Here is a 17,347-nt window from a genome sequence, read left to right as displayed (position 1 = left end):
CATTTAAAAAACATTTGAATAGGTACATGGATGGGAAGGTTTTCAAAGGATATGGACCAAATGTGGGCAATTGAAACTAGCTGAGTGGGCATTATGGCCAGCATGGACCAGTTTGGGCCAAAGGGCCTGTTTCCCCCATGCTGCATTACTCTGTGACTCTATGTTCAATAGTATCAGAGTTACCTCATGGGACTGCTGATATTCTCAGGAAAGCTTTTGGGACCTGTGCAATCAGTTTCTCAGTGGTATTTAATCATGCAAAGTGTTGTGTGAGATCTGAAAGAATTCACTGACATCACAGAATGAGCTCCCCGACACCATTAGGATTTAAAGGATTGCTCCTGGGAGGACGTAACCAGTTGTTACCAGTTCTGTGAGGATATTTCAGGAGCACTAATGTGTAATTAATCTTAAATTGAGACTGATGTCTCACAATAGACAATCATGTACTCAGATGTAATGTAACCAGCTGTTGAGTGATATGCAATAAACCTAATATGTTCATCAAAACAAAGTCTATGTTCTGTCATATAATCAGAAGATGCTGGGAATTCACAGCAGGCCAAGCTACCGCCTGCTTCTTCTTATTTCGTCCATCGGGTTCAGGGCTGACTTGCTTCTACTTGAGGCCTGACCTGGTTGATAAGTCCAAAGTATGGTCTGCAAACTCAGTCATGTGATGGTGTTTGCATGGTCTGAGAAGATGGTCTGTCAGAAGGTTTGAGTGCTCTTTCCGAAGCAACATCCCCCTACATATACCAAAATAAATCTCTCAGTTTGTTCAGTGTCTTCTTCTCTGTCTTTTCTCTTTTGGTCGGTCATGAGCCAGGAGTTGTTGGTTATGTAAGACAGGCAGCAGTATAATGGCACTTGCTCAGTGCCTGAATGTAAATGTCTCATAGCAGCAACTGACCTCCCAACTCAGTCCCCTCCTGTATAAATTTGTGACTCATACAGAAAGTCAGGTTAACTCGTGTCCATCATTGCAAAGACAATAAAGTATGCAGAAGCTTTAGGGATAGATGAAACTCTTGTTGACAGCTAGTGAGGAACTAACACAATATACCATTAGTCGATAAAAAAAACTTGAGTTTCTTGTCTTCCTTCACTTTCTTCCCTCTCTTGAGGAGTTCCTAGACAGTGTCTACAGATCTCCAGTGGGCTCCAGATCTCAGTTTAACTTGACCATGATTCTCCATCATGTACAGGGCCAAACAGCAACCTATCTTGCTCTAGACATTGCGTAAAATCTAAGGAATACAGTCATTGGTGGATTGGAGCTGGCATCCCAACACATTGGCATTTTTCAGGTTTGAAATCCAGCCTTCCACCTGCACACAAACCCATATATTTTATGGGGTTAAAATTCCTCTTGTTGACTCAATCCAAGGCCAGGACAGAATCTTTCTCGTCACCATACAGTTGGCAGCAGCAGGATAAGAAGTGACCAACACATCTTCTCAGGAATATGGGTGATTGACCATTCACAACAACGTGATAGGCTGCGAATTAGTTACAATGGAACCGTTCATGACTTTGAAAAATTCAATCAAATCTCCTGTTAGCCTTCCCCTCTCTGAGGGTAAGAGTCCCAACTTCTCTAATCTAGCTTCATAACCGCAGTTTCTCATCCCTCGAGCCATTCTCATATACTTCTTCTGTACTCTGTCTAATGTGTTCACATCCTTCCTAAATGCAGTGTCTAGAACTGCATACAATAGTTCAGTTGAGGTCTCACTGGTGTCATATATAAATTCAGCATAACCTCCTCACTCTTGTACTCAATGGACTTTTTCATAAACAAAAACCAAAAAAAAAACTGTGGATGCTGTAAACCAGAAACCAAAACAGAAATTGCTGGGAAAGCTCAGCAGGTCTGGCAGCGTCTATGGAGAGAAATCACGTCAAGGGACCCTTCCTCAGATCTGATGGTAGTTAGGAAAATGTTGGTTTATTTGCAGAAGATAGGTGGAGGGAGGGGTTAAGGAGTAAACAATAGGTGGAGATAGAGCCCAAAAAGACAGAAGAATAGTTGGACAGACAAAAGAGTGGATAACGATCTGGCTGGGAGGGTGAATAGCTATTAATTGCGACTATCAGTGGCTAGCAATGGGTTGTGTGTAATAGCGGACTATGTGGTAACAAGGCCTGCTGTGTGGCGGTTGGGATCAGGCCATGGCAGAGCTCAAGCCCTGAAGTTATTGAACTCGATATTGAGTCCAGAAGGCTGCAGGGTCCCCAAGCAGAAAATGAGGTGCTGTTCTTCCATCTTGCACTGAGCTTCGCTGGAGCACTGCAGCAAGCCTGAGACAGTGATGTTGACCTTTTAATAAAGCCTAGGATTCTGTATACTTTATTAACTGCTCACTCTGCTTGTCCTAGTTCCTTTACTGACTTGTGCACATATAAAACCAGGTTCTTCTGCTCCTGCTTGACTTTTAAATAAGTTCCATTAGGTATTTGATAAGGTGCAACAAGGTCATTGCAGAAAACAAAACTCATGGTATAGAGGATAACGTACTAGCACAGATAAAAGATTGGCTGGCTGGCAGAAAACAGAGAAGATGCATAAATAAGCCTTTGTCTGATTAGCAGGATGTGATGAGTAGAATCCTGCAGGGGTCCATGTATTAGGAACAATGAAAAGCAGGGTATTACTTAAGTGGTGAATGACTTCAGAATTCTGAAGTGCAGAGGCATTTAGGTTTTCTATATAATTCTCACAATGTTAGTATACAGGTACAGTGCACAATCAAGAAAGCCAATGGATGCTATCATTTACTGAAATCGAGGAATTGAACATAAAAGTAAGCATGTTATGCTTCAGTTAGAGAGGCCATTGGTGACACAACAAATCAAATGTGGTCAATCACCAAATCAACTGTGTGCAGTATTGGTCTACTTATTAAAGGCAGGATGTCAATGCATTGGAGGTGGTTCAGAGAGGGGTTCAGCAAACTGATACTTGGAATGAATTGGTTGTCTTATCAAGGATAGCTTAGACAGGATGGACTTGATTCCACCAGATCATAGAAGAGTGAGGAGGTGTCTTGATTGTAAAGTACAAGACTCTGAACAGCCTTGATAAGGTGGATGTGGAGAGGATGGCTCCTCTTGTGGGTTAGTCTAGAACTAGGGAGCAGTTTTAAAATTATAACAAAGCCGAGAATTTGTTTCTCTCAGAGGGTTGTGTGGCTTTGGAACTGTCTGCCCCAGAAGAAGGCAGCGTCATTGAATATTTTTAAGGCAGAAATAGATTCTTGTTAGGCATGGGATTCATTGATTAGACTTGAGCTTGGTTCTCAACCAAGTTATTTAGTATTAATAGAGACTCCCTTAGTCAACCCATTGAATACACCAATTACTTCTCCGACTTGAAAAGACCCCTTATAATTAATCACAGGACTCCAGGTATTGTGACAGTTTGATAAAATAGTACTCTATATTCCGCAGACACACCATTATCTTCTGTGCTGTCACCCATCAACAACCTTGATCATCTTTCAACCACTCAATATTACTGTCGCAATATTGTCACTCCTCTCTATAACCCTTGAATCACCTCATTGATCCTATAACAGTCACCTTTCACATGCCTTCTCCCACCTCCCTCGACAGCCAACATTATCCCCACAGGGTGGCACAGTGGCTCAGTGGCTCAGTGGTTAGCACTGCAGCCTCACAGTGCCTGGGTTCGAATCCACCCTCAAGCGACTGTCTGTGTGGAGTTTGCACATTGTCCCCGTATCTGCGTGGGTTTCCTCCGGGTGTTCCAGTTTCCTCCCACAGTCCAAAGATGTGTAGGCGAGGTGGATTGGCCATGCTAAATTACCTGGAGTGTTCAGGGGTGTGTAGATTAGGTGGGTTATAGGGGGATGGGTCTGGGTGGGATGCTCCGAGGGTCGGTGTGGACTTGTTGGGCCGAAGGGCCTGTTTCCACACTGTAGGGATTCTGTGTGTATCTCGGCCCCTCCTGAAAACTAAAGCACCAGTTCAATAATATTACACTAATCCGTCCACTTTCCCCACCCAGTTCCCACAAAACCTACTCACCATGACCCTAGAACACCCACCATACTGCATCCCAGCACCTCTCCTCACTGCCCATTAACCTCCCAGGGCAGCACCAACCTGGCTTTTAGGAATATTTCTCCAAAACCATCCTTATCCAAAGTAGCCCTCAACATCTCCAGCAACACATGGCAGCACTGCACCCCTGACACCATTACCCTTCCTCTATTTCCTTGGACACCCTGCCACTCATAGGCTCTGTTCCCTGGACAGACTTCCTTCCCAGTTCCCTCCCAGTCCCAGACAACCCTACTTCCCTCAGTCTGCCTCCCTGCTCCATGCCCCTTTTGGACAGGTCCCACCTGATTTCCATTCATGACCTGATGGAACACCCTCCCCAAACAGAACAAAGCAGTTGCTACTCACTCCAAATCCAGAAGGCACAAAATCTTTCAATTATTGATTTAAGTCACGCAACCATATTTGTAGCAGAATTTTTATTTTATTTTGTGAAATAATTAATAAAGAGAGACTCTGCTGTGAAGGGGAAGCTGCACTGCCAGGTTGATAAAAGATTAATAAAGGAAAATATTACAAAGTAGAACTGAATCTTTCTTCAACCGTGGCAGAATAAGGGACAGAACTTCTGAGAAGATTTCAGCCTGTTTTCCAAAAAGTAAAGCCCAAGTAAAACTTTTTTCGCTGAAGCACCTTAAATAGCATTTACCTTAGGGAAGTGGAAATTTGAGGAAGGTATTAGGCTGTCAGCCGATGATTTCATAATAGCAGCAAGAAATGGAGGAGCAATTTAGAGTCTTTCTGAACTGACAGAAGGAGTTCAGAATTTAAAATGTTCATCTAATTGCAGGTGGCATATCCAAGTAACATGCAGTGGCAGAAATTCAGCAGGGATTTGGTGAATTGAAAAGACAAAAGGAGATGAAGATGCCCGCTGGGAAGACAAACAGCAGATGTGTAAGAATTAACTGATTTGCAAAATAGCATAGAGTCAGGGTAATTAATTGGTTTGGAAACAAGAGTGCAATATTAATTGCAGAGAAAGATGGACAAACAGACAATATGAAACACAATTAAACAGTAATGGCAGCACAGATCTTTGATAAGGTTGTGAAAAGGGAATGTAAAATATTTTCCACTACAGGAGATATAAAAAGACAACCTACAGACTCCCTCTCTATGTTATTAATGTAGTAATATGCCTCATTATAGTTTTCCATTTTAGATTGTCTTATTGTTTTCTCTTTCAGTTTTAGTTTAAAGCCACATAATTTGCAAAATCCAATACGACATTGCAAGCTGAAAGCAAAGAAGCTTGGAGCCCCGGATAGGAGGAAATGCTTCCTCACAAGGCACATTGTCAGGCTGCAATTTTTTGCTATGGGTTCTTTCGCAGCCAACAAAGGAAAAAGGCAAAATCTTGCTTTCACTTTGTGTCAAAAGAAGAACAACTGAAAATAAAGCGACTGTCAGCATTGGCAAGAGTGCCGTTTACCATAAATATCCCTTGGCAGGTCTGGACCCCCTTAATATGCCATCCTAGAAGCTGTGATTCAAAAGATGTAAGTCAATGGATGAATCTTATCCAATCTCAAGCTCTCAGCTTTTAAGAGAGAGGCCAAGCATTAAAATTCTGTTACATTTCCAATAGTTTACATGTGAGGTACAGTTCTTCAGTTCATTTCCATCATGTAGCTTTGCAAATATCATAGACTGGGAAATCCCCGAGTCTGCTCCCTTCGTTCCTAGTGGAAGCAAGGAAATGTGCTTTTCCCAAAGGAAGGCTGATGGTTAAGGCCAGAAATATTTACTTTTTATAAGCATTACTGCAGATTTTCTTCTCTGGACACATGCAAAGGCGATCCCCAGTCTTCTGCTTCGAGCAAGTCTATGTTGAACGTCATTTCTCTTTTTCCCTTCAGTGAGTAAAGCAAAAATAATTTAAAAAACAGGCTGCAGCAGCCAGTCAGACAGAGTACAATCATCAATTTGAAAATAAGTAACTCACAATTTTACAAGCAAGAAACAAAAGACATTTCAGTTAGGTGTGTGCCAAATCCTACCATTTATTACCAAGCAAATAGGGCAATTTGTCCTATCACGTGGAAATGAGAACATATCTTTCCTTTGACATTGGGCAAGGTGAGTAGGCGGATGGGATGTTTTGTAACATTAAAGTGTATTTATTGTCATGTGTACAATGATAAGCGGACTGTGGATTTATGGTGATTAACATATAAGTTTCCAAAATTTTTACTGAGCTTCCTAGGGACATAATTCATTAATCTGAGAAAATAGTAAAGGAAATGGCATGGCTATACATATGTAATTAGTGTACCTGCTATACTTATCTTAACTATTGCTTAGTTATGTGTTGAACATTGTTTTTAAATCCCCTACAATTTAGTTCAAGTTAAAGGTACGATGGAAGACTGTTCACAAAGTGAACAGCAGTGAAAGTGAACAGAAATGAAAAGGGAATCAGAGATAGTAGGAACTGCAGATGCTGGAGAATCCGAGACAACAAGGTGCAGGGCTGGATGAACACAGCAGGCCAAGCAGCATCATAGGAGCAGAGAGGCTGACGTTTCGGGCCTAGACCCTTCATCAGAAAAGGGGGAGGGGAAGGGGGTTCCGAAATAAATAGGGAGAGTGTGGGAGGCGGATAGAAGAGGGATAGAGGAGAGGATAGGTGGAGAAGAAACAAACAGGTCGAAGAGGCGGGGATGGGGCCAGGAAAGGTGAGTGTAGGTAGGGAGTTAGGAAGGGGATAGGTCAGTCCAGGGAGGACGGACAGGTCAAGGGGGCGGGATGAGGTTGGTCGGTAGGAGATGGAGGTGCGGCTTGAGGTGGGAGGAGGGGATAGGTGGGAGGAAGAACAGGTTAGGGAGGCAGGGACGAGCTGGACTGGTTTTGGGATGCGGTGGGGGGAGGGGAGATTTTGAAACTTGTGAAATCCACATTGATACCATTGGGCTGCAGGGTTCCCAAGCGGAATATGAGTTGCTGTTCCTGCAACCTTCGGGTGGCATCGTTGTGGCACTGCAGGAGGCCCAGGATGGATATGTCGTCTGAGGAATGGGAGTTGAAATGAAAAGGTATGAGTTTCTGCTTCTGAATTTTTTTTTCCAAAATCGATCTTCCCCTCCCCTCAAACTCATCCACTTATCACCAAATCAGAGCCTGCCATGAAACAGCACACTTGGGCAGCTTTTGAAAGCAAATGATCCTTCAAAAAAGATTCTTTGATATATTTAAGAGTGGCAATCTGTTGTGGTTTAATAAAGACAGCTGAAAATGTGTTTAATTACAAAATACAAGCATTTTCCATCACAATTGCAATTCACCAAGACAGCAATTTGTTTAAAAAACATAACCCCAAAATAAATATTCTAGTCTCCAAACAAACAGAGACCAGATGTACCCTGAAAGATATCTGGCAGAACCTCTTGGAAGAACTGATGCAATGACAATGACTTAAATGGCCCGAAAGTGTAAACAACTGATTAGATAATTACTTGCCATTTGGAACCCTCTGAAAAAGCCTCAAACTTTGAGACTTCAGAGGGTGCCCATTCACTTAGCAAGAAAGGTTAGAGAGATTAAAACATGAGTCTGAGAAACTAACTGACACCATCCCCCTTCTATCACTCACACTGATCCCCCAGTTATTCACGCTGCCCTTCTCCATCTGCCACCCTATCCCCTTACCTGCCTGCCACCCTAACCCACACACAAATGACACCTCAATTCCTGACTTGATCACCCTGCCCTGTCACCCATTTACTTGCCAATCTACCTGCCACCTTACCCTTCATTCACAAACTATTTCATCTCCTCAGTCACTGCCACCCTACCTCACCCATCGGCCAATCTACCCCTTCCCCTGGCACCTTATTCCCTTACCCAACTTACACTCCACCCGCTCATCCATGTACCTGCCACTACCTCCCTCACCCACGTACCTGTCACACTACATCCTTACCTGCATACCTGTGTATCTCTTTATCCAGATATCTGCATCTCTAATCCTCATCTACTTACTTGGCACCCTATTCCCTCAATGTGTTTAAGTTATCTTACCCACATACCTTCTCTTCACAGCTTCTCAAAGAGGTTTTGGGACATTTAAACTGTGTTTACTTCTGGAATATGATAGTAAAAAGACAACGTGGTTTTGCACAGTTTCCCTGCATCGCTCCCTTGAGGATTGCTGCACTGCATGAATCTGGAAGGATCCCCAATCTGAATTTGAGCCCAAAAAATCAGAGAAAGTTAAGTGTGTCCCTGCATATCTGATCTGGGTCAGCGTTAGAGATTCCAACCCGGATTGGAAGAGTTGAGCCATAGACAACTGCTTACTAGTTATATTGGATCAGTAGTCTGTTTGCTTACTAGCACAGACCAGCATTTGAATATTGCTGAAAATAAAGACACGTTGCCAAAGCCCTTCATGTTGCACTCGTCAGGACAAATGTGAAATGCCAAATTTTAGAAATTCATAACAACTTATACTACTGGAGAAAAGGATGCTGATTGATTGAGAAGTTGACTCTGATAGGCGAAGGAATTGCAATAGAGAAAGTAATCGGGAACTTCAAGCTACAAGGTAATAGTTATGCCAACAACCAAATTAAGTCAATAAATTGAACTTGTAACATGGCTGATTTACTCTGCTAGAAGTGACATGTTTTCATACACAGAGGCCCATTCAAGCTTTACTTCCTTTACTGAATAACATAAGCGCATAGTACAAAGGAGCAAGAGCCAGCCATTCAGACCTTCAAACCTACTCTACCATTCAACTAAATCCATGGCTGATCTTCTAACTCAATGCCATTTTTCCACACAATTCCCATATCTCCTGATATCTTTAATATTTCGAAATCTACCAATCTTCATCAATGTCTTGGACATGATCAATGACTGAGTTTCAATAGTCTTTCAGAATAGTGACTTCCAAAGATTTACCACTGTCTGAGTGAAGAAATTCCTCCTCAGCTCAATCATAATTGGCCTATCCCTTACTATAAGCCAGCTCTAGAACCCCATCCCCTAGACAAGGAACACATCTTTCTTGCACTTTGCTTGCTGAACTCTCAATATCTCCTCATAGGATAATCCTGACATCCCAGGAATAGGTTAGTGAACATTTATTGCAGTCCTGTCATGTCAAGTATATCCTTCCTGGATTAAAGAGGAAAAAACCGCACATAATACTCCAAGTGCAGTTCAATTAATGTACTGTACAATTCCATGAAAATATCTTTCTACTATACTCAAATCATCTTTCAGTAAAGACCAAAATACCATTTCCCTTCCTGACTACTTATTACACCTGCCATCTTCACTTCAGTGGCTCGTGAACAATGACATCCACGTTAGAAACAAAAACAGAAATCCCTGGAAAAGCTCAGCAGTCTGGATGCATCTGTAGAGAGAAATCAGAAGTAAAGTTTTGGGTCCAATGACCCTTCCTCAGAACCTCCAGATTAGTTTGAATACCAAATATTTCCTCGTCTGTCATTTTAGAAATGTTCAGTTTTGCCTCCAAAGTGGATAACTTCACATTTTGCCACATTATATTTTCTCTGCCATGTTCATGCCCACTCACTTAAGTTATTTAAATCCCCTTGAAGCATTTTTGCATCTTCCTCACAACTCACAGTCCCACATATGTATGTGTCATCAGAAAACTCAGAAACATTACATTTCAACCCCACATCCAAATCATCATGAGAACTTGTGAGTATAGCTTGGGTCCAAGCTGTGATTTTTGTTGTACACCACTAGTGACATCCTGCCCTGAGAATTACCTGTTTATCGCTATTTTCTGTTTTCTGGTCATCAACTAATTACAACATAACATATGCTGTAACTTTATTTCCTACCCTCTTGTGTGGGATCTTATGAAAATTCATATGCACCACATCCACTGGATACCTTATCCATTCTGCTAGTTCCATCCTCAAAAACAATTCAACAGGCTAGTACAATATGATTTCTCACTGAATCTGGCTAATCCTATGATTGTTTTCTAAGTATCCAGTTCTCATATCCTTTATAATAGATGCTGGCATTTTTCCAACTCCTGTTTTCAGACTAATGTGTCTGTAGCTCCCACATGTTCTCTTTCACTTTGTTAACTATTGGAATTACATTTGCTACCTTCTCATCTGCAGGGATTATTCTAGAATCTATAGAAGTTTGAAGGATGATCAACAATGCCTCTATTATCTCTACAGCCAGCTCTTTCAGCACGAGATGATGTAAGTCCAGAGGATTTATCAACTTTCAGTCTTACAGGATGTTTGGTTTAGTCGGTAACTTGGTTGGCTTGGGCTATTTGGACTAAAGGGTGTGTTTCCAGTTTGTATGACTCAAATGCCTGCAGTTCAACTTTTTAACTAATACTTATTTCTTACAGTTCCTTGTTCTTTTTAATTCTTTGATCCTCTTTTTTAAGAATATTTTTAGTACCTTTCTCCAGGAAGTCAGACAAAAACAATTTGTTTAGTTTCTCAATCATTTCCTTAACCCAGTGATAAATTTTCTTGTTTGTGCTGGTATTTGGCCCACATTTGTCTGTGCTAATTCTTTCCACTTTACCTAACAACGGAAGCTTCAACAGTCAATTTTTTTTAAATGTTTCTCGCTAGTTTAATGTCATATTTTGTTTTCCCTTTTCTTTATCAGTTTTTTTGGAATTCGTTTGCAGAATTTTAAAAAAAAGTGCCAATCCTCAGGCTTGCTATATTTTTAGCAACTGTGTAAGCCTTTTTCTTTGATCTAATACAATTGTTCGTTTCTCTGGTTAATCACAGTTGAATCACCTTTCCTGTTGCATTTTGTGCCTCAAGGGAAAGTGTAGTTGTTGTAAACCATTTATTTGGTGGCCTATTCACAACACCCACTAATGCTTGCAGCTTTTGCTGCTTCTCGCCTCCACCCAAACTGATTATACATCCTGATCTTCTCATGTAAGATCTTCGCTTACTTTTATATTCTGACCTCATCTCTTACTAACATTGCTCCCCTCCCCCTTCCTCTTCTTGCCTGTCCTTCCTAAATGTTGAATATACAGTCCCTAACATCTGGCCACCCTGCAACCGTGTTTCTGAATGGCAATTAGATTGTAACTGCTTATTTCTACATGTTCTGTCAATTCATTTGCCCTTTTGCAAATGCTGCTTGTGTTCAGATATAGAGTGCTTTAAACTTTGCTTTTTTAACAACTTTCTCTATTTTCATATTATGTTATGCTGCTCCTTCTAATTGCTGCCAATTTCAAATTTGCTGCCTTCCAATTTTGCTTACCACTTTTCTTTCTATCATTACCAGCTTTGTTTCTCATCTCTTTGAAATTTTTTCTCAGGTTCTCAAAATTTCTGAAGAAGGGTCTAGGCCCGAAACGTCAGCCTTTCCTGCTCCTCTGATGCTGCTTGGCCTGCTGTGTTCATCCAGCCCTGCACCTTGTCATCTCAGATTCTCCAGCATCTGCAGTTCCTATTACCTTCTTTAATTTCCCTTCTTTGTTTTTATTCAGTGTGTTTTTACTGAACTGATTTCTTAAATTGCCCTTCGCTCACAAGCTTGCTGTAAATCACTGTGAAACAATTCAAAAAGAACAGCCTTTAAAACATAATTAGCAGTTCAACAATGAACTCTGTTCACTGAGCTTCGGAGCTCTTTTGTACATATGTTGGCAGCCTATAAATAAATGACATTAAAGTCAGCCCAACCAGAGTGACCTGAGAGTGATTGTCAGTATTCCTGCAGATTAATGGCTGTGGTTCAGTTTAATGTTCATTAAAGGTTGACTCAGCGCTTTGTATAATCGTTCATAAAAGCCACGGGTCAAAGAAGACCGCATTTAATTGTAATTCTTGCATAATTGTCCACTGTTTTTATCTTGTGATATCTTAAGCCATCGCAATAACAGAGCTAAATATAAGTTCTTAAAGCAGTATATTTTTCCAGTCACTGTGACAGGTCACAGGTATCATTGCTGGATTTTAATTATATGACTACAGCATTCTTAATGATCTCAGCTAAGTTTTACTTACTTTTAATTGAGGAAACTGCATGAAATACCAAGAGTGATGCCAGGAATCATCAGGTTGCAATGATTGCATAAAATACGAGGCAAGTGAGACAGAAACCGTGTCAAAAGAGTTTCTAACTATAAATTCATAATGTGGAAAATTAATCAGAGAATTTAGAGTATTTGAGAAGAGATTACCAGAAGAAACTTATTTCTCACGACTGTATTGATCTCATTCTTTGGTAACAGCTACTCGAACTCCTTTACATGATCTTTCTGTCCTGCTGATATGTGAACTATCTTGAATATTCAGTTCACAGCCTTGGTCATTTTGTAATCATGTCTCTCATGACATTCTGATTTACTTCTAGTTGTGCTATCAATTCATCCACCAATGTTACAAATGTTGCATGAATTCTGACAAAGAGTTTTTGATCCTTTTTTATTTTTTTTCCTGCTCTGACCTTGGTTGCTCATGCTTTTATTTGTGCAAACTGTCCTTTCTTGTCACACTCTGGGGATCATATTGCACATCTCTACCCTGTACTATTGCCTTGCTCTTTCTTTCTAATGGTGCAAAACCCCTTTTACATAAAAGCCCTTTTAGTAGCCCTTGTTATATGACTTGCCAGTATTACTTCCCTCAATGCAATTCGGGTGATGGTCATCTCACTGGTACTGCTGCCCCAATTTCCCCAATACAAGCGCCCCATGTTTCAAAATCATTTCCCACCCCTCCGCACCATCAATCTTCGAGCTATAGTTGACTCTCTGATTATATATGCAATAGACCAATTTGCTCATGGCTGAGGTGAACCTTCGGCTTTTTAGTTTTGTACATTGCTGCTCATTCACCCTCAGCAGGGTCTCTTTCTTAGTCCCACCTACATCATTGGTACCCCCATGACTTACTCAATGACTGAGCCTCTGTGGTGGAGAATTCACCAACCTAATTGTGAAGAAATTCTTCAACTTAATTCTCAATGGGCCCTCTTTACTGTCAGATTATATTGCCAGTCTAGAATCTCTAGCCAGGGAAAACATCTTTCCTCCAACTACCTTGTTGATGCTTGCAGAAGTTTTGATTGAATGAGATAATGTATCATTCTTCTAAACTCCAGGGAGAAAAGTCTAATCAATTAAATCTTTCCTCCATTTCAGGAATTAGTTTGGTGAATCATCAAAATTGACATTAATAGATTTCTAGATATTAAAAACATACAGGAATGCAAGGATAGTATTAAGAGTCTAAAACTAGAAGGCACAAGTCTAAAGTGAGAGGGGAAAAATTGAAAAGGCATCTGAGGGACAACCTTTTTACAGAGAGGGTGGTGAGCATTTGGAATGAGCTGACAGGGAAGTAGTAGGGGCGAGTACAATTCCAACATTTAAAAGACATTTCGATAGGTACGTAATCAGGAAAGGTTTGGAGAGATATGGACCAAATGCAGGAAAATGGGACTAGTTTGGTTTAGGAAACCTGATTGGCATGGATAAGTTGGGCAGGAGGCCCTGTTTCCGTGCTGTATGACTCACTGAAAATGGTATTGAAGTAAAAGATCAGCCATAATCCCACTGAACGATAACGAGGGCTTAAACTGCTAAATGGTCTAGTCCTGTTCCTATTTCTTGGGTTCTTATGTAACTTTAGCAACAGACAGACAACGTTGCCTTCTGGACTCATGACTTTAACTGCTGAGAACAGTATCTCTTCCTTTGCGATTTTGTCACCAACTGTAACTTATACCTTTTTGCTTTCCCTATTTGAATGGCACTTTGCTCCATGGTGCTATGAACATTTTACTGACTTCCTGAAAATTGATCCTCTATAGGCCACGTGGCATTTTCTTGATGTCGTGGATTTTTTGTGGGAAATGGTAGCGCACTGGTGTAGTGTCATTGGACTGATCTTTTATTTTATTCATTAACAGGATAAGGGCATCACTGGCTATGCAGCATTTATTGCCCATCCCTAGTTGCCCAGAGGGCAGTTAAGAGTCAACCACATTGCTGTGGGTCTGGAGTCACACTTAGGCCTGACCAGGTAAGGATGGCAGAATGCTTCCCTAAAGGACATTAGTGAACCAGACAGTTGACAATGGATTTGTGGTCATCATTAGATTGTCAATTCATATTTTTTTCAATTCAAATTCCACCATCTTTCGTGCCGGGATTCGAACCTGGGTCCTCAGAATATCAGCTGGGTCCCTGGATTAATAGTTAGCAACAATATCGCCAGGACATTGCCTCCATCTTTAATCTATAGGCCCAGCAGAATTCAAATTCGGTTGATAAAAACCTAGAATTGAAAACAAGCAATGATGACCACAAAATTATCATTGATTGTTGCAATAAACCATCTGGTTCACTAATGTCCTCAAGGGAAACAATCCCTACCCGGTCTAGGCAAAATGACTCCACACCCGCTGGAATGTGATTACCTCTGAAATGGCCCAGCAAGCCATTGAGTTCAAGTGCAATTATGAATGGCTGACAAATGCTGACTTTGCCAGCGATACCCACATGCCTTGTGAAGAGCAAATAACACCAGGATTATTGGGAAATACTACAATGTGTGATTTCATGCTATCAAACAGAAAAACGGCAAGAGGCCCAGTAGTATTTCATTGCTGAACAAGCGATAAAATTCATTTCGGTAAGTACCAGAAATAACACCGGTGCAGTTTAACTGGGTTCGTGGGACATCAGATTCAGAGCTACACCTCCCACACTGAGTAGTTGAGAAATTCAAAAGGATACACAAATAACAGAGCACCTGTGAGATGCAGGTGACCATTAGCTTTGTGTCTGCATGTTGCTTTCTGATGTGGTTCAGGAGCTGCAGAGTGTGTTCTCACTTGATTTCTATTAAAGCTACATGCAAAGTTCTGAGCTGAAAAGTTGCACTCCCAGAATACAAGATTAATGCAAACATTTCTACTCCTCGTGCTAGAGATCAAAAAGAAAGAGGTTCCTCAAGGTATCTGCTGGCATTGTTAACATTGAAGAATTGTGTTACAGTGATGCTTCGTATTTTATATTGCTTGGGAGGACTTAAGTTTTGAAAAAGATTTGACTTCAAGATTTGCGGACAAACCTGGAACAGTTTATTTAAAAGAGGTCATCAAAAGTTTACTATGGAGTTTGGAGATTTCTTTTTAACAAGCATTCCTAATGTTTATACAACTGGATGATTTGCAATAGACTGCTCGAGCTGTTCTTGAACAATGGTTGACTTTGTCTGGTTGAGTCAGAGGGAGGCCTGCTAAGAACATGCAGAGTTGGAGGAAACTAGCTATTAACAAACTGCCTAGCTGATCTCTCCTATTTCTGTTAAAGAAACCTTTTGTATTATTGAAACCTCTTCATTTTGTTTTGAAAGACTGATTGAAAGAACATCTCAAGATGTAGGAAGCACAGTGGCTCAGTGGTTAGCACTGCTGTCTCACAGAATCTCACAGTGCTCCGGTTTCCTCCCGTAGTCTAACGATGTGCAGTTTAGGTGGATGGGCCATGCTAAATTGTCTATGGTGTCCAGGGATGTGTAGGCTAGGTGGAGTAGTTGTGGTAAATGCAGAGTTGCGTGGTTAGGGTAGGGGGCTGTTTTTGGATGGAATCTCTTTGGAGGGTCAGTGTAGACTCGATGGGCCAAACAGCCTCGTGGCACACTGCAGGGATTCTATAATTGTATGATGGTACTTTTTGAGCAAGGTGCATCTGCAAGAATTCAGAGACAACAATGCTTGATTAGTAATTTGGCCACACATGCGAAACGTAAAAGCCATAGACTCTGGGACACCTTACACTTTAGCCTTGCACCTCCAAGAATTGGCTCAAAGGTTTCTTATTTCCAAAAGTTAAACTCTGTAGGGAGAGAGAGAGTAAAAGTGAAGTGTGTGCATGTCTTTGCATGTCTTTCTCTCTCTCTCCCTCTCTCATACACACACACAAACACACACACACACAAACACACACACACACACAAACACACACACACACACACACACACACACCTATATATTACTATCGGTGTATAGTAACCAATTATTGCATCTTTATGAATGCTTCTAGCTTTAGTAATAAACCCATAATTGTGGTTACTAAGAAAACTTAAGCAAACTGGTGGATCAATAAATAATTTATTTAAAGCCTGGTGTAGATAAGATAATTGGTCATCTTGGTAACTGGAAAACACATTTTTATTTTGTTTTGAAACTTGCCCTTAATGGAGACTGAAGCAATGATGCTCTGCTCCAGCCTTTGTTGTAGCGATGATTACTTCGCCACTGGGACAGCAGTGAAATAGTTAACCTGCGCGCTACTGCTGCTTCGAAGTTTATGTGACTGCCTTTTACTCCTTTCCTTCACTGTTTCTAACGGGAAGTACATTTGGAGCCAGCAGCCTGGTGTTGAAATTTGTAAAGTTAACAAAATAGCTGCTCCTAACATCAATGTACATTTTCATTCTAAAAAAGCTACCTTGATAAGCTCGTTCTCACATTAAAGTTTATAATTTATGCCCCACCTAAATTCAGTTAAAATTCTGAATTTTTTTTCACATTGAAGGAAAATTCTGAGGGAATTCAAAGACTTTTTTAAAAACATAATGAGAATAGAATACAGCCAGACAACTATAGCAAGTACAGAGATTTCATGTTATTGATTTTGAAAGCACAAAATCCCCGAAAGAGTTTGAATCTGGTGTCAAAGGATTTGTAACATAATAAATGCTCCAGCAAATCTGATTCAGGAGGTAATCTTTCACACTCAAAGTTCTAACAGAAGGAAACATTTCATGTAGTATTATGGCTAGCTTAGACAGTACGCTATTGAGCATGCACGGACATAAACAACTTGCATTTATGTGACACCTTTTGTCACCTCAGGCTGTATCAACTTGCTTTAAAACCACTAAAGGACATTTGGTAGAACTTGCTTTCTCTTTGCTGTTACTTCCATTTGAACTTATGCAATGATCTCAATATAGTCCTCTCAGTGAAGGAAGGAGAAGGCCAAGGTAAGACAGTTAAATATTCTTCTTCTTCGGCAGTCCCTCAGGATCCAGCATGACTTCCTGCACCTCTGGTGCAATGTGTTCTGAGATGCCTGATAAGTCCAATGGGTGATCTATAGCATCTATCTATGTGGAGCAGGTAGTGTTTGAAGGGTTTCAGAGATAGTAGGAACTGCAGATGCTGGAGAATCTGAGATGACAAGGTGTAGAGCTGGATGAACACAGCAGGCCAAGCAGCATCAGAGGAGCAGGAAGGCTGA

The 17,347-nt window shown here is 40.9% G+C and overlaps 1 long non-coding RNA gene across 1 annotated transcript in view; it reads right to left on the bottom strand.

Moving 5' to 3' along the window:
• The window catches only part of LOC125483739, a 66,321-nt gene that overhangs the window by 12,783 nt on the left and 36,191 nt on the right, over positions 1-17,347 (bottom strand). The window contains exon 4 of the long non-coding RNA XR_007262685.1: positions 5,841-5,945. This is a non-coding gene — a long non-coding RNA (uncharacterized LOC125483739). The remainder of the gene's footprint in view (positions 1-5,840; positions 5,946-17,347) is intronic.

This window comes from Rhincodon typus, chromosome 8 (assembly GCF_021869965.1).
Source record: "Rhincodon typus isolate 14 chromosome 8, sRhiTyp1.1, whole genome shotgun sequence".
In the NCBI taxonomy this organism is placed as follows: domain Eukaryota; kingdom Metazoa; phylum Chordata; class Chondrichthyes; order Orectolobiformes; family Rhincodontidae; genus Rhincodon; species Rhincodon typus.
Note: the sequence above shows the minus strand (reverse complement) of the source record. Positions and strands in the feature narration are given on the sequence as shown.